The sequence below is a fragment of the Epinephelus lanceolatus genome, chromosome 23 (genome assembly GCF_041903045.1).
Source record: "Epinephelus lanceolatus isolate andai-2023 chromosome 23, ASM4190304v1, whole genome shotgun sequence".
NCBI lineage: Eukaryota > Metazoa > Chordata > Actinopteri > Perciformes > Serranidae > Epinephelus > Epinephelus lanceolatus.
The window spans coordinates 5001830-5026752 of record NC_135756.1 but is presented as its reverse complement, the minus strand read 5'-3'; the positions used below and the strand labels follow the sequence as shown (position 1 = coordinate 5026752).

At 40.6% G+C, this 24923-nt stretch overlaps 1 protein-coding gene across 1 annotated transcript in view; it reads left to right on the top strand.

Moving 5' to 3' along the window:
- Positions 1-9488: 9488 nt before the first annotated feature.
- Positions 9489-24923, top strand: part of usp6nl (USP6 N-terminal like) — a 119654-nt gene continuing 104219 nt past the window's right edge. Inside the window, exon 1 of the mRNA XM_078164948.1 lies at positions 9489-9741. The gene's annotated coding sequence lies outside the window, so the exon portion shown is untranslated. The remainder of the gene's footprint in view (positions 9742-24923) is intronic.

The following is a 24923-nucleotide window of genomic DNA, read 5'->3' as shown; positions in this document are numbered from 1 at the left end:
ATCTAAAACCAAACAGTCAACATAGAACTTCACATGACAACGCAAAGTTCTTTATGTGGTTAGTTAAAGAAACTACGTAAAGTACTGTATGTACAAGTATGTCAGCCAGTCTTAGCATTATTTATTCATCCCTTCACCCACTCCATCATCTGTGAAAAGGCCGGTCTGTAAAGTGGCCGCACGCCTGACCTCGTTGCTTACTTGTACCACACTCCTTCATCACCTTCCTCTTTGTGTGTTCCTCTAAATGTCACCACGGTGTGCAGCAGCGTCGAGCACTTGTAGGTGGAACTGATGTAGAATTTGTTGCAGACAGCAGCGCCACAATCACCGGCTTAATAGACCGTGAAATCAACACTCTCAGCAGGGCGAAGCCGGAGTCGTGTCCCCTCTCGTTGCCCCCTTAACATGGTCACGTGACACATTGGGATAACAAACAGGCCGTAACGCCGGGCACTAACAAGGTAAGTGGTGCAGGTCTGCAGCACAGTCAGATATGGGACTATAAAACATATTACATCATCATCAGCTGATGAGCTGCTTCCTGCCGCTGAGCTGTAAACACACTGAGGCTTATTGATTGATCAGACCACACATCCATTCAGATTGGTTGCTTGTTTGGCTGTTTGCTCTTCCTCAGATTTACCTTCTGATTCGCCGCAACGCGAGTCCTTGACAACTGACGGACATGTCCGATAAATGAACACAACATGCAGCAAATGAATAAATCAATCGCTGCCTTGGATCGAGTCTGACAATGTTGGAGAAAGTCGATATTCAGTCCTTTAGAATACCTCAGGTGCGCCAGGGTTGCTAAACAAAACCTAACTCAATTTAAGGGCTTTTTAGAGGTCTGTCCTCTGATTTGTATGCATCAAATCTCTGAGGGTTTAAAGGGCCAGAAACACTTTCTTTCTTCTCACACGTTCCAGTAGCTGTGTTTCTGTCTATCACGGTTAACACAGATGTGTGTGTTCTGTGTATTACCTCGAATGTAGAAGAATGTAAACCAGATTGAACACGATTTATTCGCCTTTTTCATATAACACAAATCTCAGTAACATGGAGGCCAGTGGAAATGTTACAGTGGTTACTTCTTTTTATGTTTCTCTTAATTATTCAGTCTCTCTTTCAAACTCATTGCAGACTAATTTGGAGCAATGTTTGAGTGCTGCTTGGGCCGAGACGGACGATATTTTGCAACCCGGTCTCACTCCGAAAGTCCTAGAAATCCAGCGCTTGGGCAGTGACTTGCAGCATCAGACAGTGACGAAAAAAGCCCTCCTTTAACGTTGGAATGATAGGTGTCCGGTCTCCGTTATAATTTAACAGCTCTTGGTGGCGTCAGGGGGAAACGCAGTGGGGCAAGAATGAAAGTTAAAGTGGCGAAAGTCTGAATAGGGTGAGCGGGAGAGTAGTGATGGGCAAAGCAGTCCTTTAGATGTTACTGAATCACTAGAATCAGTTCATTAAAAAGATTCGTTCAAAGGATTCGTTCAGTGCTTGGCGGGAGGAGCCCTGACTGTGTACTGCGTAGTCTGACTCACTGAACTGATACACGGCTGAGCTGCTCCTGTCTGCTCTGCACTGCTGAGTCTCATTACTGGCCAGCCTAACGCTTTCAGTTTGTTATCTGGAAACTAAGTCTGTTAAAACAATGGGGAGGTGTGTGATTGTGTTCATGTGGCTTGACTCCTGGCTACATTAGCCGTTAGCTTGGAGAAAACGGTCCCTATGAAAGTGTATCGCTGAGAGGAAATGATTTGAATCACTCAGGGATTGCGGTTACATCGTTCACCAAGTGATTCATTCACCAAGTGATTTGTTCACCGAGTGATTCATCACGCGGTAGGCAGTCCCTCCCTGCACCCTCGTGACTCGCAAGTTATTCATCGTTCGCACAGACCGAATCGGCAGTTCCACTCCCGGCCTGCACGTTTGCTGCTGAGCTCAACTGAACTGAGAAATGAACGAATCAGTTCCCGCAGTGATTCAGTTCAGTACGTTCACTCAACAGATCCGCTCTTTTGAACAATTCGTTCGCAAACGACACAACACTACGGGAGAGGTGGTGGATGGGTCCAAATAACAAAGATTTGCACCTGAGAGAGCGGTGTTCACGTCCCGTAAGATTATCAGCCGAACCCTGTTCTTTTTTCCTGAACCTAACCACATGCATTTGTTGTTGAAGGAAAAAATGTGGTGTTTATTTTGAAAGAGTCTGAATGTAAATGGTAAATTTCCTGTAATAACAGAAGTCTATTTTGAAAGAAGACAATGCATGTAACAGGCAGAACTTGACACGGTGTCCCAGAACGCCAACAACCAACACACCCAGGGTACTTCTAACATCTGTATCTGGACATGGAAAGTCCACGACAAAACGTCGATATGTGACGAGGTCAGAGTGAGAATGTGTTGTACTTTGTGGTGGTGCGTCACTGCATCTTGCTGGTGAAGGGGCTAAAATTAGCATGTCAACCCGGGTGTTGAATTTCCATCACTGCCGATCGAAACCGACCAATACACGTGACTACTGCAGAGTCCTTTGACCCAGGTGTGAATGCTGATTGTAACCTTTCCAATCACACACAAAAGCTTGATGTTCAAAGGTGCTTAAGAATCGTTTACCTCAGAATGAGCCGTTTATATCTACACAGGGAGCAGGTCCTCTTCCACGGAGTCGGCCATGTTGTTTCTATAGTAGCCCAGAACGCACAAAGCAAACACTGGCCATTCATGTTTCTGCGTTTTTGCATTGACCACCTTAGTCGGCAGTCCCTCCATGATAAGACTGTCAGAAAGACACAGATTTTTTTTTTTAAAAGAAACTGTTTTAGTCAGTGTTTTTCCCGGTTTAAATCTTTTTGTTTTAGAGAGGAAGAGACCTCTGCTGATAATTCAGCTCCCGGTAAAAACCCTCTGAAGGTCTGGCCATTTGCTTTTTATTTTTGTTGTTGTTGTTGTTCTCCTACACGCCATGCACACAGCCTAAGTTTCATTTGGTTGCAATCTGCAACCTCACCACTAGATGCCACTACATCCTAAACACTAGACCTTTAATGAGATGGTCTCTACTGCCTATAGGCGATGTGATTCACATGACTGTTTGTGCTACTCTGCTGATGGACACTAGGTGGCAGTAATGTGCAAAAAACGATGTTGGCTTAAACATACTCAAAAGACCTGATCTTGAGACCTCATCTCTTCCTTGTCCCATTATCCACCTTACCTGAAAATTTCAGCAAAATCCGTTCATAACTTTTTGAGTTATTTTGCAGACAAACAAACAAACAGACCAACGCCGGCGAAAACATAACCTCCTTGGCGGAGGTAATGAAACGCACGTCAGGCCTCAAGGATGCACGATGTTCCTTTTCAAAGTAGAGAGGCTGCACATGTAAATGAAAATCTCACAGCTGACCCCATCCTCTTTGACTTCCTGTTACATGCTGCAGCATCAGGTGTAGTCCCAGCCACCAGTCAGCGCTCTGCAGTCAGTAACATGCTCTGCCTGGAGGGGGTTCACCAGCTCCTCTCTATAAACAGTATGCTCTCTAAAGTAAATAGTGCAGTCCTATACCCAGCCCTCATTATGCACTCTAGGTGTGTGTTTAAGGTTCCTCCAGGGCCTCCCCGCCGCCCGCTGTAACACAAGCACAACACAAAACAGCAGACTGAGCCCGGCTGAGCTGTGTTCAACACGCTGGAGAGGGAATCTGCAGGATGTACGGAGACACTGTTAAAGACCTTTTTAAACAGGAATGTGACGGTGACAGGCCCGTCGTGATTGTCCCAACTCTTCCTCGCCTTCCCTTTCATGTCTTAGAAAACTGCAGATTACAGAAAGTCAGATTAAGGACTTTTTAAACCTGCAGCCTCGTCATGGTCGTCCTGCTTTTCCTCTCATTATGTCTAAGATAAAAGATCTACAAGTTGTCTGTGGCAACTTTTAAGACACTTTAACTGAAAGTTTTGTCTGCTTAGGTCCAGGTTACATGACCTCTGCATGTGAAAGCTTTAACTGAAAACTTTGTAAGACCTTTTTTAAGAAACAGTGTGTGAGATTTAGAGGGTTTAGTAGCATCACGCAGTGAGGACTGCAGATTACAACCAGCTGAAACCTCTCCCAGTTAGAATTCCTTCAGCGTTCATTGTTCAGGAGGTTTGTACCAGGAGCTGAATTATCAGCAGAGGTCTCTTCCTCTCCCAAACAAACGGACCAGTAGTCTCATTTATAAACACTGTATACGCACAAAATGAGGCCTGAAATAGGCGTCCGATACTTCCCACGCAAAAGTTGTGATCTATAAAAACAGCCTTGATAGGAGAAACTTTGACCCATGCTTACGAACACTTTGGAGACAGGAAATTGGCGACGCAGATGGTGAGGTGGAAGCCTGATTGTAGAAATTGTCGAATTTATTTTGGTGCACGCCATTTTTGACTTTTGGCCATATGTACATTTTTGTACGTATGAGACCCCTGGTGATTTAAACAGGTAAAAACACTGTGTAAAGCTGTTTCTGTTACAAAGCAGTGTTTCTCCAATGCTCAGGGGTGCTTCTAGAATTTTAGCCCGGTCCTCTGTCGGGCGGTCCAGGGGGAACCCTCACCTGCAAAATTTTTTGATGAACAAGCTCAATTTTAATGCTTTTTTTTTCCTGGATAATTTGCGACTAGTGATAGTGCAAATATTAGTAGTTAGTAGTGAAGCGAAATAGAATAGTTTCCACCTGCTATCATTAAAATTTAGAGAATTTTGAGGTACTCATACTTGAGTATTTCCATTTACTTTATACTCCTCTAAATCTCAGAGAGAAATATTGTTCTTTTTACTTCTCTTAAGAATCAGAATCAGCTTTATTCGCCAAGTACGTGTGTACATACAATTTGAATTTGACTCCACTGGACTTGCTCTCAGTATACCAGAAATGACATCAGTACACACATTTAATCAAGAAGTGGAGTATACAGAAATATACAATATACAAAAAATATAAAGAATAATTAACGTACAAGGATGCAAGTGTTGTTTGTCATGCCACTCTGTGACTGTTAGGAGTTCATCAGAGCGACAGCCTGGGAAAAGAAACTGTCTTTGTGACGGGTAGTTTTGGCGAATAGTGCTCTGTAGCGCCTACCGGAGGGGAGGAGTTTAAACAGATTGTGTCATGGGTGTGAGGGGTCTGTAGAGATGTTTCCTGCCCGTTTCCTGACCCTTGACAGGTACAGGTCCTCGATGGAGGGAAGATCAGTCCCAATAATCCTCTCTGCACACCTGATTGTCTGTTTCAGTCTGTTCCTGTCCAGTTTGGTGGCGGATCCAAACCACACGGTGATGGATGTACAGCTCACAGACTGGATTATGGCTGTGTAGAACATGATCAGCAGTTCCTGGGGCAGGTTGAGCTTCCTGAGCTGTCGTAGGAAGTACAGCCTCTGTTGGGCCTTTTTCCCGACAGTGTCTATGTGGGAGATCCACTTCAGGTCCAGAGAGATCACTTCATTTATTTGTCTGCTAAAGTTATTTTGAAGACTCAGATTAAAAATACTATTAATATAGATAGAATATCATAATATAGAAAAAAGTACCCAGCAGCATATATGCCATAAAACTTCAAATCAAAGCCTAGTCCTAATTAAACGCCCGGTCTGTTTTACTCGCCCGGTGTGGCTACACATTTTGACAAATAAAGGCCTGTCTCAATTAGAGGCGTGGTCTGGTTGACAAGCAGTTCAATTTTTTCTCAAAATTAAACCCTATGTTCCCACATTTCTAGGACATTTTCATAATTAGGGTTAGGGGTTAGGGTTAGGGGGGATAATAGGTTGGGTGTAATTGGCTACCAAATTGGGAGAAAGGGGGATAAAATCTGATACAAATTTATGAAAAAGGAAATGTGGGAACATAGAGCTGTGGGAACATAGGCACGCTCCCGTTTGTACCCACTGGAGCTAACGTTAGTTTGCTGCTTAGAACATGCATACAAATATAAATGTTTAAACTTTTGTCAATATGGAGATGTTACACTTATCGTTAGCTTGGTTAGATTCTCTACAATTCAGTTCAGTTCTTCAGTTCTAATTAAGAATAATTAATTCAGATTTACGGGCCTGTAAACCAAAACAAAACTTCAAACGAGTATTATTCATATTCATTTAAATACAGAATTCAGTTGTTGATGGTATATGTTTACATACATAATTAGTTATTTTATATATGTGTTGGGATTCAGTGACGTAGCCTGCTTGAAATTCAGCCATTTAAGGATCCTTCCTTGACTTTAAGAAGCACCCCCCATTTTCAAAAATACCCCCCATGTCTGTGTGGACTTAAGGTCTTAGAAATAAGTCTGCAGCAAAAAAAATCACAGCTCCCATTCCCCCTCTCCTCTCATATGACTGAGCGCTTTCTTAAAAACTAACAGACTTAACAAATAATCTGGAACAAGAGAAACATATTTTTTTTCCATTATATCCAACTTAAAGGGACATTTTTAAACAGTTTGTACCTTTTCCAAACAGTCCTCCCTTTGCTTTCCTTCCTCAGGAGGATGTTCCTGATTTTTCAAACCTTTTATCCCTGCTGTGACTGTCAAACAATCGATTTCCCATCGTGTTAAACTTGGTTAAATTTTAAAAACTAAAACAAAATGTCAGAAATGTGAAGATCTTTTAAAGGTAGGGCCCCCCTCCATCTCTCCTTTTCTCCTCTTCCCCTCCTCCTGTTCACTCCCTCTGCTCCTCCAGCAGCTGTATGATGAGTATCAGAGGAGCTCCTACACATCTCCTGCCTATAGAGGTCAGTAACAACTTAAAGAATCAGACTGCTGACAGATGTACGTGCTGCGGTGATGTAATCATTATGTCATCGCAAAGCTGGAGTCACATGACGCTCTGTGACATGTTCACGCTACTGGAGAGCAGATGTGTTCAAACTGAATCACTTTGTGTTGTTGTTGTGTAAACAGAGATACGAACATGAGAGGAACAAACGCAGTGTGTGTGATGAGGGAGTTACTGGGTTAATGTAAAGCCTGTAGACACACACACACACACACACACACACACACACACACACACTGTGCAGGCCTGCATGGAACTGGGATCTGGGGATTTAAGAAAATGTTTTTGGGGGATTTGATTTACATCACAGATTATAGGCAGGTCAGCTCCCCTATACTAACACTCCATTGCAAAGAGGCAAAACCCATACGTTTTACTCCACTACAAACCTGTTATTTTGTGGATTCTGATTAGTAATCAAAAATATAATGATCAGATTCATTATGGTGCGTTACTATATCTGTAAGACTTTACTGGGGTGCATTCACATGCTGCCAAGCAGGATATAAAGTAACACATACATACATCTATACATTAAAATGTAATGAGTGAATGAGTAATGAATGAAAAACACATGAATGCATGAACAATTATAATCCAGTGATGTGATATATGTTATTCTGAAATATGCCACTCTGCAAAATAAGTACTTTTGGTACTTTAATAAACACAAGTGTAAAGTTTACTATCAAGTCAGGAACTTTACGTGTTAAAAGGAAATAAAAATAAAAGCAAGAACTGGAAAAACAAAACATAACAAAACAATTATATATAATAGAAACAATACATGTGTTTTAAAACCAGAGTTGTACAATTTTGTGCAGGAATGTGCAAAAATGATAAATATTTAAGTATATTTTGATGCTAATCTTTTTTTATTGGTGTGTATACCACTGGCAACCTATATCAAGGAACCTTCAGGTTTGATTAAGGGTAAATGAAAATAATTTTATAAATAAATAAATAAATAAAAGTAATACAATTTTGAAGTTGGGAAAAAACAACACACATTAAAAACTATTATTATTTGTGTAATGATAATAATCATCATAAAAATGATTGGAGGTCAGGACCTATATTTTTCTTTCTATTACTGACCACTACAACACTGACAGTGACTGACCATAAATAAATAAATCAGTAAATAAAAAATAAAAGACAATTTAAATAAATGTGATACAATTTTGAAGTTGAGAAAAAAATAATACATATTAAAAATTATTAATGTCCATGTAATGATAATAATCATTATAAAAATGACGGTAAGTGACCATAACTAAATAAAAGTAAAAATAAATAAATAAAAATTGATATTTAAAAGATTAATAAATATGATACAATTTTGAAGATGGGAAAAATGAATACATATTAAAAAGTATTATTGTTTGTTTAATGATAATCATCATCATAAAATGACAGTAAGTGACCATAAATAAATGAATAAATAAATAAAAAATAAATAAATGCGATACAATTTTGAAGATGGGAAAAAATAAATAAATAATTTTTTGAATATATAGATAAAAAAATAAGTAAAATAAATGTGACACAGTTTGGAAGTTGGTAAAACTATTTTTTTTTTTTTTATGTAATGACAATCATCATGAAGTGACTATATTTTTCTATTACTGGCCACTACAACACAGACAGTGACTGACCATAAATAAATAAATAAATAAAAAGACACAATTAAAAAAAATAAAAAAAATAATCTGAATAAATGTGATACTATTGTGAAGTTGAGAAAAAAAATACATATTAAAAATTATTATTGTCCATGTAATGATAATAATCATTATAAAAATGATGGTAAGTGACCATAAATAAATTCATAATTAAAAGTAAACATAAATAAATAAATAAAAATTAATATTAATAAATAAATAAAGTGATACAATTTTGAAGTTGGGGTAAAAGAATACATAATAAAAACTATTGTAAATAAATAATTTTTAAAAAGACCATAAATAATAAAGAAAGACAATAAAAAATAAGAAATAAAATAAATGTGACACACACCATAAATGAATATATAGATAAAAATAAGAAAAAAATAAGTAAAATAATTGTGACACAGTTTTGAAGTTGGTAAAACTATTGTTTTTATGTAATGACAATCATCATAAAGTGACTATATTTTTCTATTACTGACCACTACAACACAGACAGTGACTGACCATAAATGAATAAATAAATAAATAAAAAGAAACAATTAAAAAAATAAAAACATAATTTGAATAAATGTGATACTATTGTGAAGTTGAGAAAAAAATAATACATATTAAAAATTACTATTGTCCATGTAATGATAATAATCATTATAAAAATGATGGTAAGTGACCATAAATAAATAAATAATTAAAAGTAAAAATAAATAAATAAAGTGATACAATTTGAAGTTGGGAAAACAAAATAACAAAAATAAGAAATAAAATAATTGTGACACAGTTTTGAAGTTGGGAAAACTATTTTTTTTATGTAATGACAATCATCATAAAGTGACTATATTTTTCTATTACTGACCACTACAACACAGACAGTGATTGACCATAAATAAACAAATAAATAAATAAATGAATAAATAAATAAATAAATAAAACCAGGCTGCTCTAAGTGTGTATCATAAAGTGTGTGTGAGGACTGTCGCAGGCTGGACGGAGCTGCACCAGCAGCACCAGCAGCAGCATCCTCCTCCTCCACCCGCTGAGGTCAGATGAGCCCGGCGGGCGGCGCATTGCTACCTGGCTGACATCCTGCACGGCTCTCCCACTCAGAGTTTGAGAAGTGCTGTGGACTTCCTGGTACGGGACCATGGACGCGGAGAGCTCCCGTGTGTCCGGGGAACTACCTGCAGCGATGTGATCGTGGACGAGCCGTCGAGTTGAGAGCAAGGTGAGGCTCCGTGGGTTCGAGAGCCCCGGTGTTGTTCCCTTATGTTGGAGCAGATGGGAACTTGTCGAGCTCCTCAAATGCATCTGTCAGTGGCAACGGTGGCGTTGCTGCGGGGCTGAATGACGGTAGCTCATTAACGGTAGCTTCGGAAAGTGACACGGAACATGGCGGCGGGGCTTTGGGGACTTTGTTTGGCGCCCGGGACAAACTGTTGACGTTATTTTATGTTTATTAAAGCCGGTACATTGTGTTTTATGATTGTAAAGTTTGTGCTTATTTGTATTCGCCGAGGCCTACCTAGCCAAACCCACCACTGTGAGGCTAGCAGAGCGCTACAAGTGCACTTCCGGTATCGTCCTACAAAATAAAAGTCGTGTTCACGGGAATACCTGACTGTTGAAGGGAGTCTTATATGAATGTTGCTTTTTTCTTACTGCGTTAAACAGTGTTAGGGAGGTTAGTTTAGTTTATCTGATTTATAAAAGGACAGTGCAATGATATTAATCACTTACAAGAAATAAAAACATGCTTGCACCAGATTTATTGAAACTCTAATTCCATATGTAGTCCCACACGTAGTGTTGTCACAATACCAAAATATTTGTTTCGGTACTAATACCAATATGAATTTCGATACTTTTCGATACTCTTCGGTACTTTTCCTAAGGAAAAGTCCTTTTGGCTACAAACCTTTAGAACAATAAATAGTAAGGGTGTAACGGTACCAAAGAATCATGGTTCGGTAAGTAACTTGGTACGGACGTCACAGTTTGGTTGCTCAAATGTTTCACTAAGTTGGTGTTGTCTCGTGTTGTCTCCCTTTGCAAGGCAGACTTTCTCTTGTGCCAGCTGCGAATGTTGATACAGGTGTTGTCTGTGCTCCAATAGGAACAAGAAAGGCGTTTGTGTGCATAATTGAGTAAAATAAATTAACTAAATTAATGAATTGAATCAATTTCAAAGTACCGGTATTTTCCAAAGGCAGTATAGTACCGTTTGGAATACTCTAGTACCGCGGTACTATTTTAGTACCGGTATACCGTGCAACACTACCCACACGTAACAAGTAGACACACTAAATAAGAATAAAATTCAACATAACATAATATTAGCAGAACGTACACACTGCATAGTACGAAATAATATATAAAACGCAGTAGCTACCTTAGAAAGTGCCTTACATAGGGAGCTACATGTAATCTGAGGTGTGGACTCGAGCCACACGACTTGGTCTTGAGTCACAACTTTTTTAACACCAGTGACTCATGACTTAAACAACCTCTATAAACAACCTTAAAATGTCTTAATTTATAACAATAAGGCCTTAAAAGTCATTAAATAGTCTTAAATTTGAATTTGTCAGGTCTTAACGGCTACAAACATTTGATCTAATTTCATTTATCCATTTTTACATTTCTTTTTGGGCAAATAAGTGACGCTTTTCTATGTAAAAGTCCACATTTCTGATGTTGTAGATCTTTAAAAACCTATTATATTGTCATTTTACTGTCCTAAATTTGGTTGAAAGGTTCTCGAACGAGTCTTAAAAAGCTTTAAATTTATCTGTCTGATACCTGTACGTAAGAATGCCTGATACCTTCCCCCAGGCCCAAAGATTAAAGTGTATATTATATCAACAGAGAGCAAGAATCAATTAATTTCCCTTCATTTCTTGAATAATTAAAGTGAAGTTTTATTAAGAATCGACACCTAATATTCCCAGATTCACTTTGTCTGAACCGGCCTGACAGCGTCCAGTCAAGGAGAGAACCTTCAGAGAACTAAGGTTATGTTATGATGATGATTGGAAAATAGAAATAAAAGATAAAGTTCAGTTAAACTACAGATGAAGACAGCATAATGATTTGTTTAAGACTCGAAACTCAAAGTTTAAGACTTGCGATGTGACTCAAGACTGACTTGTCTTGACATGGGGCTTGACTTAGGATTGAGTGCCAAGACTTGAGACTTACTGTGACTCAGTCCCCAGATCTCTTGAGTACAAATATCACACTGTGAAAATCAGAGTTGTGGACTGGGGTCACAACTTTGATGACTCTAGACTCAACTTGACAAAATCCAAAATAACTTGCAGCTGGACTTGGACTGTATAGCCAATGACTCGTGGCCGCACGTGGCCGAGACTTTTGACTTGAAAATACTTGATGTAGGACTTGACTTTGAACTCACCCGTCTTGACTTTGGACGTAACCTGGGGCCCGAGTGCCAAATTTGACACCTACTTGTGACTTGCGAAACAATGACTTGGTCCCACCTCAGCATGGAATTAAATTACAAATTAAATGTAATTGTAATCAGTTACAGTTACTGATCAAAAATTCGGTGATTACAAATATATTCTTGGGTAAAAAGTTTATACGTAGAATAAAACATTCACTCTGTTGCTTTGAGTCTTTTCGTCGTGCAGGATGCCTTCGTTTGGCGAACGTGCCGGCAACAATATGATGAAAATTTATACTTTTGTAATTTACGTGACGTTTATACTTTCAGTTGCTTTCTCCGTATTATTGTTGGTAGTTATGGCAAAAATATTGTCAGCATAAGTGTTCATATTTTGAAGAGGTTTATGGTAACTTTAGCAAATTTCGTTCAGTGTTTCACATGAAGAATGTCAGCACAAAATGGAGGAAAGTGAAGAAATAAATTACCTAAAACGCAAACTGAAATAGCTAAGCTCATCAACCGTCTTGTAAAGGCATAGTTTGGATATTTTGAAGTAAGGTTGTACAGGGTACTGATCCACAGTCAGATGTCAGTTGGCATGACCCCACTTTGGAGAAGCAGACTGGAGTGGGATACTGAAGCTAAGCAATGTACTGCTGTGGATGGGGTTGGCAACAAAACATATTTTAGCCACCTAAAAATAGTCCCACCTAAAGAAATCAGTATCAGTTAAAGTGTACGCTACATTGAGAGTATTTTCATCGCTTTACCTTATTGTCAGACAGCCCATTTCAGCTGCTTCAGCTCCCCATCTTTGTGCTTGTGAAAGCCACCAGACTCCATTGAGAAAAACAGTAATTTTAGCTCACTGAACTCAGGAGCTGCTGGTCCATCGCTGCTTTGCTCAGACAGTTATTTTATGTCATTGTGTGACTTTGGTGAATCCGAACTAATGCTTTAAATCTCCAAAGTCACACAATAACACAAAATAACGAACTGTTCAATGCAGAGGTAGACCAGCAGCTCCTGTGTTCAGTGATGTTAAATCACTGTTTTTCTCAATGGAGTCTGGCTTTGAAGAGAGCGATAAAAGGGCTTCATTTTCCAGTTTGAAATCAGTGTCTTACATGAAGGTACAGCAGTGAAAATACTCACAATACAGCGTACACTTAAGCTAATATTGATTTTATTATGTGTCTAAAAAACGTTTTGTTGCTGACCCGTCCACAGCAGTTGCTTCCATGTCGGACTCCAGCCTGCTTCTCCAGACTGTAAACCTGCTGACTGACATCTACTGTTTGTAATATACTGTCTAATGATAAGTACCTCATACAATTCCACTTCAAAAAATCCAAACATAACTACTCGACTGTTATTCCTTGCTCTCTGGCGATCCTGTCTTCCTCGCACCGGCTGCCTGTTGCCTTTAGACTCACAAAGCCCTCGCTCCAACTTATCTGATCTGTTACTGCCCTGTGTCCTCTCTTCACACCCTGAGATCCTCAGATGTGTCGCTCCTTGTCGTTGGGTCCAGATTAATTCACAGAGCGTCTGCATTCAGAGCTCGTAGAGTTTGAAACGACCCGCCTGAGGAGATCAGGGCTGCAAACTCTGTCTCGTCTTTTAATCACTTTTAAAACCCCACTTTTTAAGAATTGCTTTTCAGTAATTAAATAACGTTTTAGGACATTTTAGTTCATCTTGCCCTGTTTCTACTGTGTACCTAGTGTTTGGCTCTTAGCTCATCTCATTCTTTCTCTGTTAATTTTTAAATCATACTTTTTATTGTTTACTTAAGAAAAAAAAATGCAGCTTACACCATAACGCATCACAAGATTGTATAAGTATCTTAAAGAACATATTATTCATAAACATAAAAATAAATTGTTAAAAATAAATGAATATAAAAAAGTATTATTATTAATAATAATAATAATAATAATACTTTTATATATATTAAAAGTTTATTAAAAGTATTATTATTAAAAGTTTCTAAAATATTAACAATAATAAATTATTTTTAATATTAAAAAATAATTATAAAATTAGAAAATGGTTAGAAAAATATATAAAAAATATAAAACATAAATTATTAAAAATATTTTACATCATATTTGATCAAAAAATGATAAATTATTTATATTATATATAAATATACACACATGTAAAAAAAAACAATTGAAAAGAAGTACAAATAAAAAATTGACATCAATCAAAAAATTTGATACAAATAAAATTAAATATTATACAAAATTAAAATAAGCTCGATGAAGGCTGCAACAGAACTATTCATTCTATCTATGTTTTTAAATGTATTTTATTTTTTATATTTAAGGACTTTGTAACTGTCTTTTGAACGGTGTTAAATAAATAAAATTTATTTTCATTATTAACTTTCCCTTTAAAATGTAAATTTAGAGATTATCTTGTAATTTAAAGCTAACACTGGTGCCATGAAGTGTACGGTAAACTAATAATTTTATTTTAGTAACTTTATATTATGGTGTATGAGTAAACGCTCAGTACCTACTTTTATTTTGAATGTCCAATCGCTTTAGTTCCGGTCGTCTTCCGGCTGAATGTTTAAAACTTAACATGGCCGAAACCAACGAGGTAGCCTCCCGCAACGGAGTCAATGCGGCTCGAGCACCAATCACGGCCTCCCATTGGCTCCAGCCGCGAGCTCCGCGGCTCCTGGTTGGCTGCGGCGGCCTGTCCGTCACGTTGATGAGCTCGGAGCTGCAGCTGCTGCATTAGTAGCGTTTGAAATGAACCGAGGAGCTCAGTTTGTTTACTGGTGTAAAAAACACAAATATGTGGACGTAAACAGGGGCGCGTGGGCGCGGGTTTTCCCCCGGTGCTTGTGTTTAGGAAAGTTGTAGGAAAGCAGCGTGTGTTGTTTCCTGCCTCGCGAGAGACGGAGAGTTACCTTTGGAGCAAGGTGCGTGAAGTTGGACGGAAAACGGATGTAGGGCGAATTTATTTCAAAGTAAAAGTATGAAACGTGTCAGTTGTAGGGATAAAAGTGCTTTTTATGAGCCAAAAAATGTGTGAAACCTCTTTGTTATTTTATCAGCGTATTTAGTTAAAATTATATTGTTCATAGAGTAAAAATAAACCATGTAAATACACATAAAAGAGCATGTTGCACACATATATCATAAAGCTTAAAATGTCCTCATTAGAGTTTCTTAACGCTTGAAAACAGAGTATTTATTATAATCTCTGAAGCGCTATGACATCAACTGACTGTTAGGAAAATATTAAAGTTAGTATGAATTCATAACAGGAGTAGAGGGCTTTCTGAAGAAAATGATAGTTTTATTTTGAAAATCCTGATAGGAAATGATGTGTTTCAGTGTTGTGGACTTGACAATGGTGTGTCTTTCAATCCTTCCTATCCCGCTTCAGGATAATGCGGCTTAACGCAGTCAGGGTCTTTACAGTTTGAAAATACAAGGCGTTTATAGTAGTAGTATGAGCCACTGTGGCTGTGAGGTGCTTTCAAGACCCTGAACCTTGTAAAATATTGTTTACCTGCAGAACTGCAGAGTTGGATTAACCGACCGGATAATTCTGACCTTTAATATCAAGCACAACAACCACACTCTAGGAAAATATTAACTGTTTATTCAGAAATGATTTGTCTCCTGCAGGCCCCTGAAGTCGTTACACTGCTGTCGTCATAAAAAGTTGTTGTAAAGTGTGATGTTGGTTCCTGGTGTTGGTTGTCGGGCTGCGATGAAGTGAGCAGCATGTCAGGATGTGTCAGGGTCAGACTATTCGCTTTATCAGCTTTTATTTGGAGCCATTGTGTCACTGCTGAGTTGCTTGTCAGGGATCAGCCCTTTCCCAGCTCTGCTGCACAACAGAGGGAGAGACAGAGAGGTAGAAGCAGCATTACTGGAAAAGACAAATCCTGCCACACTACCAGTACTACTACTATTAATACTAATGCTACTACTATCATCACTAGTATATGTGCAAGCAAGGCAAGTTTATTTCAGCAATTCAAAGTGCTTTATAAATGAGCAGATAGAAGACTCATGGAGAAATACAAATAAAACAGTCAAAAGAAACCATGGAAATAGAAGAAAAAAACAGACAGGAAACTGAAATAAAAGTCGAACCTATCCCTGCTCTCGTCACTGCCAGACTCCATTGACAAAAACAGTACTTTTATTTTGCTGAACACGGAATCTGCTGGTCTACCGCTGCCTTGATTGGTTAGTTTGTGTCATTGAGGGACTTTGGTGTATCTGAACTTACCGTTTAAAGCACCGAAGGCACATGATAACACAAACAAACTGATGGAAGCAGCAGTAGACCAGCAGCTCCTGTGTCCAGTGAGGTAAAATGACTGTTTTTATCAATGGCTTTGAAAAGACGCTGGATTCTGCGTTTTAGAAGTCTGTAACATGAATCAAAGTTGCAGCTTTTCTTTTTGACGTTTCAGCACCTGCAATTCAGATTACGACTGCCAGATAGTCACTTTAAATAATTTTTTTGCTTGTCTTGTTAAGTAAAACAACAGAAGCGTAATGCTCTCTTTTTTGTTTTGTTTGTTTGTTTGTTTTGAAATAATATGCTCGTTAATTCAGTAAAACAGAGCAGGTTTGTTTTCAGGAATAACAGGGTGAATATTTTTGCGACAAGTGAATGCATTACGCTTCCATTGATTCAATGGGCTCCGTGCAAACTTTAAGTTGGACAGTCAGACTATGAAATATATGAAGCATAGCAATAAACTTTATTTATATAGCACCTTTCAAAACACAGTCACAAAGTGCTGTACAGTGAACGAAACGCATTCAAAACACAAGGAGAATTAAACAAATTACATGTCATTAAATATCACCAAAGTAAAAGATAAAATAAGGCAAGATGATAAATATGGAATAAAATCAATAAGATGCCAAGAAAAATAGACGGACAGCTCAGGTAGGTCAGGATTTCCGATAGAAGAAAGTTTTTAGGAGAGACTGAGGCCATGTTTACATGAAAACTATCTGCTGAAAACGGAATCATTTCTCGTTTTCGTTTTGAAAGTTCCACTTTCAGACAACAATGTTTTGATAACTATCGCTGTGCACACGGATCCGTAAAAATGACCAAAAATGCTGTAGTATAAATACCAGGCCAGTAGTCGGTGGTGTGACTTTGTAATGAAACAACACATGCCTAAACACATGCGCTTCCTTCGACAGAGCGGCGATGTATAAACAAACAAAATGGCACCGCACAACGTTTGTCTCAGCAGACGACGAGGTGGAGTTGCTACAGTAAATCTGCATTATGATGGGGAAGCGTTGATAAATTCAACAGGGTGAGCAGCACAAACAGAGCTCGGGAGTCCGCTATTGTTGTTGTGATGGTCGACTTTCTCGTGCATGCCGAGTGACTAGAACCGTAATGTGCATGTGCGAAAAGTCTCTGTTTTCAGAGGAACTGCATATTGCAGTTTACATGAGAACAGAGATGGTGCTGTTTCCAAAAAATTGCACTCTGGAACCCGTTTTCAAAACGTTGCGTTTTCAGGCACCCAAAACGCCTCTGTCGTGTAAATGATCGGCCAAAACACGACTAAAGTTTACCGTTTTCAGTTGAAATCGTCCTTAAACGAAGCCAGTGACTCAGAGAGCCTCATGTCCTCGGGCAGGTCGTTCCAGAGCCTCGGGGCCCTGACTGCAAAAGCTCTGTCCCCTTTGGTCTCCAGTCTGGACTCTGGGACAAGCAGAAGACCTCTCAAACTACGCAGAGGTTCATAAGTCTTTCATAACAAGTCTGAAATTTAATCTGGAGCCATGAGGAGCCTTAAAAGTAATCAAAACGGTTTTAAAGTCAGTCCTGAAACAAACAGGGAGCCAATGTAAAAAGGGTTAAACTGGTGTGATGTGGTCGTGCTTCTTAGTTTTGTTGAAAGCCTTGTGGCTGCGTTCTGAACAATCTGCAAGGTTTTTTTATTTAAACAGGAATAAGTTGCAATAATCAAGACGCAAACATGCCTCCTTTAGTCTTTGTGTTTCTGTACGACAGCTAAATAGAATCGAATTTTGAAGCATTTCTACAACACGCTTAATCTCAAATGTATATTTACATCATGAGTGCAGAAGCCTCAGTATAGATTACACAGAAGCAAACGTGGGACAGACACCTGGCTGTTAAATATTAATTTTTGAAGCTGTGCCGTACAGGAGTTTGTGGCCTGACCTGACCCACTGGTGGATAAAAGCTCACTGCTGCAGCCTTTTGAGGTTAAAGATCTGACTGGCCTTCACGCCGCCCCGCTGCCAGTGTGCGCCATTGTCAGCACTTGACCTTTTTACACACAGCCTCCTGCTGACTTTTAGACATTGTCGCTGCCCTGTGTGGCATTTTAGAGACCCAGCAGTGAATGCGAGGCACATTTGCACCCTACTAATAATAGCAAACTAAAGCTCCGGGTTCCCCCACAGAATGTAGTTTTATAAGTGGTCTATAATGCAGCTTTTAGGCACCACAAAGACACGTTACTGAAGTATAGGTGCGTCTACAGCTGCAACGAACCATTGTTTTTACTCTCTTATCTTACTTTAAAGTTTATATTTTGTCTGACCAGCAGTCTAAAAGTTAAATACATTCAATTTATAACTGTATTAAAGAGAGAAAAGAAGCCAGTCTTCACATTGGACGACCTGGAGCTAACTTGTGTTTGGCGTTTTAGACTGTTGGTGGGACAAAATACAGATTTTAAAGCAAAATATAGGACTGAAAACAATGGTTCGTTTCAGCCATGTCGCTGTAGACACGCCTATATTTTGGTAATCTGAGTGAAGGCGTCTGTTTTTGGAACGAAGAATCCAAAAATGGAGAAAATCTTTGATTAATTGGATTTGGAAACTGCATTAAATGTCAAACTTATGAATGCTCTTGTCACTGCCAGACTCCATTGACAAAAACAATACTTTTACCTTGCTGAATATGGCAGCTGCTGGTCTACCTCTGCCTCCATTAGTTAATTTGTTTGCGTTATTGTGGGGTTTTGGTGCATCCGAATTAACCTATTAAAGCACCAAAGTCACATAAGCCCTTTTTAAATAGGAATTGTGCAAATTTGCAGGAAAGCCCAATCAGTCTTTTTTCAGCATTGGCAGTATAAACACAAAATCGGGGAGTGCAGCAAAATGCCGCCTACCTACTTTTGTTTATACAGAATGCACCTTTTTCGGGGCAACGGGGGGCGTGAGCAAGTAACAAAACGTGTAGCTCAGTGTGTGACGTAAACAGTGACGTGGGAGGGAAGCCGCGGCTGGTCAGTGCTTTGAAGATTCTCTCATAAGTCGACCCGTTCTTCACCGTCGCCGTCATCTGATGGTTAATGGCCTCTTCGTTTGCGAGGACAAGGAGGGCGCGCAATTCCTTGTCTCCCCAGTTGCTCATCTTTACAGTGTCTGTCAGGTTTGTGTTTCCCTCTTGCTACTAGCTGCTCGCTAATTCCTGCTATCAGCTGTTTCTTGTTCATACCCCGCAAGTGGCTTAGTGTGGTGTCATCAACAGCTTCTCCCACAAGTCATCAACAGCCCCTCCCGTTGCGGAAGGCTGCCTCGGTCTGTTTAAACTAAAAGGGTTCCGCCAATAGGTCTACCCTATGAGGCGGAAAATGGGGCGCCTCGGATCAACTCGCCAATCCGACTCTGTGTGTCTCGCAGCTTGCCGGCAAAACGGCCCAACATTTGCCGGAAATCTGGCAGTGTAAAAGGGGCTATAGTTACACAAACAACTAACTGATCAAGGCAGAGGTAGACCAGCAGACTCAGCAAGGTAAAAGTACTGTTTTTGTCAATGGAGTCTGGCAGCGACAAGAGCATGGATAAGTTAGGAAGTACTGAGCATACCACTGGATAAAGTAGACTTGGATTATTGTGACTGAGGCAGTGGTAGACCAGCAGCTCCATGTCCAGTGAGGTAAAATGACTATGGCTGCCCCCCACACTGAGCGAGCCACCTGTTAATGACGCTGTGGGCTAATGGGCATGTAGCTACTTCCATGTTTCAGATGATGCGTCATGTTTGTAGTCGACCAATGAAGATGAGTTTACATATCACCTTGGGTTCGTCCTTCACCTTCTCAAAATGATCCCACACTTTGGATTTCCTGCCCGACATGTTATTAACTAGCCTGTGGAATAACCGCAGGTACCAGCCCTGGAAATTAACCTGACTCCTGTCTGACTGTTAAGAGTTATGTGAGAGTTTATAAATGGATGTTTTGATATAGATTTGCTGTTGTTAGATCTGGAGCCCTATGACTTCAATTCATCAAGGATTTTCTCTGTTTCTGGATTCATGGTTCACTGTGGACGAATGCTAGCCTGAGTGTCAGACTGAAGCTCCCAGAACCTTCAGTCTGGCATGGCCTCCATTGAAGGCGATTTACAAGGGGGAGGGAATTTGATTTTTCCCTAACCAATCAGTAGAGATCAACGACTCACCCAGAATCTGACGTCATTAGTATCCATGCCTCAGGGGTGCCGAAAACAAGCGAGCATTGCCTGTTTAAAATGTCTCCGTCGTCATGCACGCCCAGCTGCATTGCCGTTAAATCCAGTTTAGCAGCTTCCTTAATTTGGTCCTCCATTAACGCGAGTAGTGGTGAAATACCTCAATAGCATCGTTAATGTGGTCTGTAGGATCTGTAGCGGTCGCCATTGTTGCTATCCTCACCAGTTACCCACCACCCTCCATCGTTTGGACGAGATAAATTGCAAATTCATTGCAGTATGCCAGACCAGAGATGCTAGCCTACTCAGTTGAGTGGGTGGGGTCTATGGTCTGGACCCAGGCTAGACGAATGCCGGAAAAAACAAATTTTTCTTCATGAATTTAAGGTAACACGGGGCGAGCAACTGATAAACAGATGCTCATTTGGGGGGTGAAGTGTTCCTTTGATAAATGACTCCAAAGTTGTGACAAGAAGCAACATTTCTAGATTTCCAGGCGTCCACTGCTGAATCTGCTGTAGGATCTGATACATACAAAACTACCTTAATAAATCAATCTCACCATGGTGCCTACATTCGGTAAAGGACATAAAATATTTGACAAATCCAAAAAGGAGTTTCCCAGTGCGGAGGTGGAGGCTGCTGTTGGCTGTGTGGCTCAGTGACAGAGAGGAAATGGAAGAGCCCCGCAGTCGTCAGGGTCAACAACCACAAATTAGTTCATCTCTTTCTTCTCTTCCCTTTCTATCTCTGTTACAGCGTCTCTCTGCAGAGCCACTCCAGAAACAATTGAGCCAGTCAGTGTGTGTGTGTGTGTGTGTGTGTGTGAGAGCTGAGAGTGTGTGCGTGTGTTTTCTTGTTGAAAGGGCAGTTTATTTGCCAGGCTGCGCGGCGTCAGGTGGCTCCCCAAACTCAAAAGCAGGTTTTGTCTGAGTGGATGTCTGTAACGTAGCAACAGAGACTTTGCTGGGTTTCTCTCCGTCTCTCAGCTTCAGTCAGTGTGTCTTTACAGTTGGGTTACCTTATCCTAAATGTCTTTCCATGATATGTAGGTGTGATCATACACACATCCAAGATCCAGCATGATATCTATCCCCTCATCTATTTCCCTCCTTTAAAAAGGCTGCAGCAGTCTCTGTGTATCCTGCACGCTCCCTGATCTGCAGGTCAGCTCAAGTCTCACAGTCGGTGCAGCAGAATTCTCCACGAGGCAGGCGGCCCGCCCTTATACCAGATGTAGTCTAACACACACTCACTGTTTCTGCATTCCCTCACTACCGTCCAGGCCTTGGCACCGTGCTGCTGCCCGTCTTTATTGGCCGCTGATCCCCGCTGGCTCAGTCCTCCACTCTCTCTTTAATGCCGGGCTTCAGAGCAGCAGCGCACCACACACCACCAGATGCTGAGCCGCCCTCTGGCCTGTCTGTGTGTGTGTGAGACAGAGAGAACTGCATTGGCTCATGACCCTGCATCAGATGTAACTAACCCCGTGTCCAACAAACACGCCGGTGTTTGGCCAATATGGGTTTATGAAGGCCGATACAGATAATTTGGGATGAGTCTGCCACCAGCTGCCTGTTCGCACATTTCACTTTGGACTGTTTTCATGTCAGCGGGTAGTTAAGTGCACTTCAGAGAGGTCTGAGCAGTCTGAGGTTTACATGGTTATTCTTTAACACACCATAGCAGCAGTAACACATCCCTCACAGCTGCCGGCCTGCTGAGTTTACAGCACAGAACAAAAGAGATCTGGTTTCTGCAGCAGCGCTGTGGTTTGACTCTGAAGGCTGTTTTAATAGATGTCAGATTGATGCTGCCACTAATGACTGTTATAGCTCGGCTTACTGTCTGAATTTGGCGCCAGGATGTTCTGAAATAATCAGTTTTATTACACTGAAGTTGAGGATTGTGATATTTGTGATTAAAGATCATACATATTGTTAATGTAGAATTGTGTTAACGCAGCTTTGTGACCTGAGTCGAGCTCCTCAGTGACGGTCGTGTGGTGTACAGCTCTGTAGTGTCAGTCTTGATAACTGGCTGGCGTCCCGGCTCAGGGCAAAGGTGGACATATGGTGGATCTAATCCCAGGTCACAGCCTCAGAGCTAATAGGGTTTTTCTACGGGCCCGGATAGGTCCTGGAGAGCTGCGCCATGCCAAACCAAGCTGAGATGACAGCCCCACAGCAGGGGACAGGCTCAGTACTCGGGACAGTCTCCTATCTATAGCTGCGTCTTCAGTGGCTCAACTTGTGTTGTATCTGTGCTGGAGGCCAGAGAGAAAACTCTTCAAATGTCTCTGTGTGTTCAGCTCTCAGTACCTTTGTAACGTCTACTTGAGTGTCTGTGGGTTGGAGTTTAGTTTCACCCCTGTGTTCCTTTAACTGTTAGATGATCACTGTCACCAGGATCGCAACTGTGTTCATTTACTGCTAACTCAAACCATTCCTGCTTCTGCTTCTTCACATTAAAAGCTTTACACTGGTGAACTGGAAGGATTTTTTTTTGTGAAGTGTCAGGAAACGGAAGCATAGCCCTTTTTAGATAGGAATTGTGCAAATTTGCAGGAAAGCCCAATCAGTCTTCTTTCAGCATTGGCAGTATAAAAACACCTACCTACTTTTGTTTATACAGAATGTGCCTTTTTCGGGGCAATGGGGGGCGTGAGCAAGTAACAAAACGTGTAGCTCAGCGTGTGACGTAAACAGTAACGTGGGAGGGAAGCCGCGGCTGGTCAGTCCTTCAGCGATTCTCTTGTAAGTCGGCCCGTCCTTCACCGTCCCCGTCATCTGACGGTTAATGGCCTCTTCATTTGCGAGGACAAGGAGGGCGCACAATTCCTTGTCTTCCCTGTTGCTCATCTTTACAGTGTCTGTCAGGTTTGTGTTTCCTTCTTGTTACTAGCTGCTCGCTAATTCCTGCTATCAGCTGTTTCCTGTTTATCCACTGCCGGTGGGTCACACGTGCAGCGTCATCAACAGCTCCTCCCACAAGTCATCAACAGCCCCTCCCGTTGCGGAAGGCTGCCTCGGTCTGTTTAAACTAAAAGGTTCCGCCAATATGACTACTGTACGAGGCGGAAAATTGGGCACCTCGGATTAACTCGCCAATCCGCCTCTGTGTGTCTAAACGCTTGCAGCTGGCCGGCAAAATCGGCTCAACATTCGCGGAAAATCTGGCAGTGTAAAAGGGGCTACTGTCTTTCATAAACACGTTCTTATGATGGATGTATGATATGGATTTTCTGCGGCTGATGCAGAACCAATAATAACCTACTTGCCATGGCCAGCACTGACTTGATAACCGATAATTAAAGCCGCTGTATCCCGTTCTTAAAAGTTGTAATTAATTCCCATGCATGCTGCACATGCAGTGTCAGAACTTTTTGACTCACCAGCAAAGTCGGCTGATAGATGAAAAAAATCCACCAGCCAAGCATATTTTTTAAGCCACATTAAGAAATTGCCTTTTTGTGTCACACATAAATTTGTTTCAGGACATTTCATTGAGATAATAAGGTATTATGTTGATTACAAAGAGGTTAGAGCAAAATTTAAGGCAAAATGATTATAGTATATTGAGCGATTCATCACCACAGTCTCAGTATGTTAATATTTGAAAATTTCTACGGCTTTTATTGTGCAAGGTAAGAACAGAAGAAGTAAGGCTAATGCGCTGCCGCTGGCAGTGTGGGAGGCAATTGAGAGTTTGCTGTCTCGGTTCAGATTAATGGGCCTCTGTGCGATTTTAGTACTGTGTTAAGTATGGGCGTAATGCTCACTAGCAGCAGACTGGCGGCAAGTGGTAGTGTAGCAGATCAGCCGATGTCCTGTGTGGTAAACAGGAAAACTAGGAGCACTGGAGATGGTCAGTTTCTTGGCACCGTTAAGTTCTGTGTATATACATATGCTGCCAATTATAGTTCTTTAGAAATTAGACAAAATCTAAAATCTGAATCAGCCAAGAAAAATTCAATCAGTGCATCTCTAGTAAGGTTATTTCTCTCCTAGTTGAATATCTTTTGGCATTTGGAGGGTCGGTTGGACAAAACAAGTAATTTAAAAGTGTCACCTTGACATTTTTCACATTTTGAATCATTTTATGGAATAAAGAATTCAAATTGAACAGCAAGGTTGTGCAGCGGTTAGCGCTGTTGCCTCACAGCAAGAGAGAGTTTGAATCCATCGGCCGGCTGGGGCCCCTCCGTATGCACTTTGTATGTTCTCCCTGTGTCAGTGTGGGTTTCCTCCAGGTGCTCCAGCTTCCTCCCACAGTCCAAAGACATGCAGGTTAATTGGTGACTCTAAATTGTCCGCAGGTGTGAATGTGAGTGTGAATGGTTGTCTGTCTCTATGTGTCAGCCCTGTGATAGTCTGGCGACCTGTCCAGGGTGTACCCTGTGTGGATGACAACGATAGTGGTAACAATGCCCATAAGGCAGCGTCGGCTCTCCCTGCTCCTTTACTATGAATGAATCTGTGCACAGATCGCTGCTCTGCTGCTTGTTTGTCACTCCCT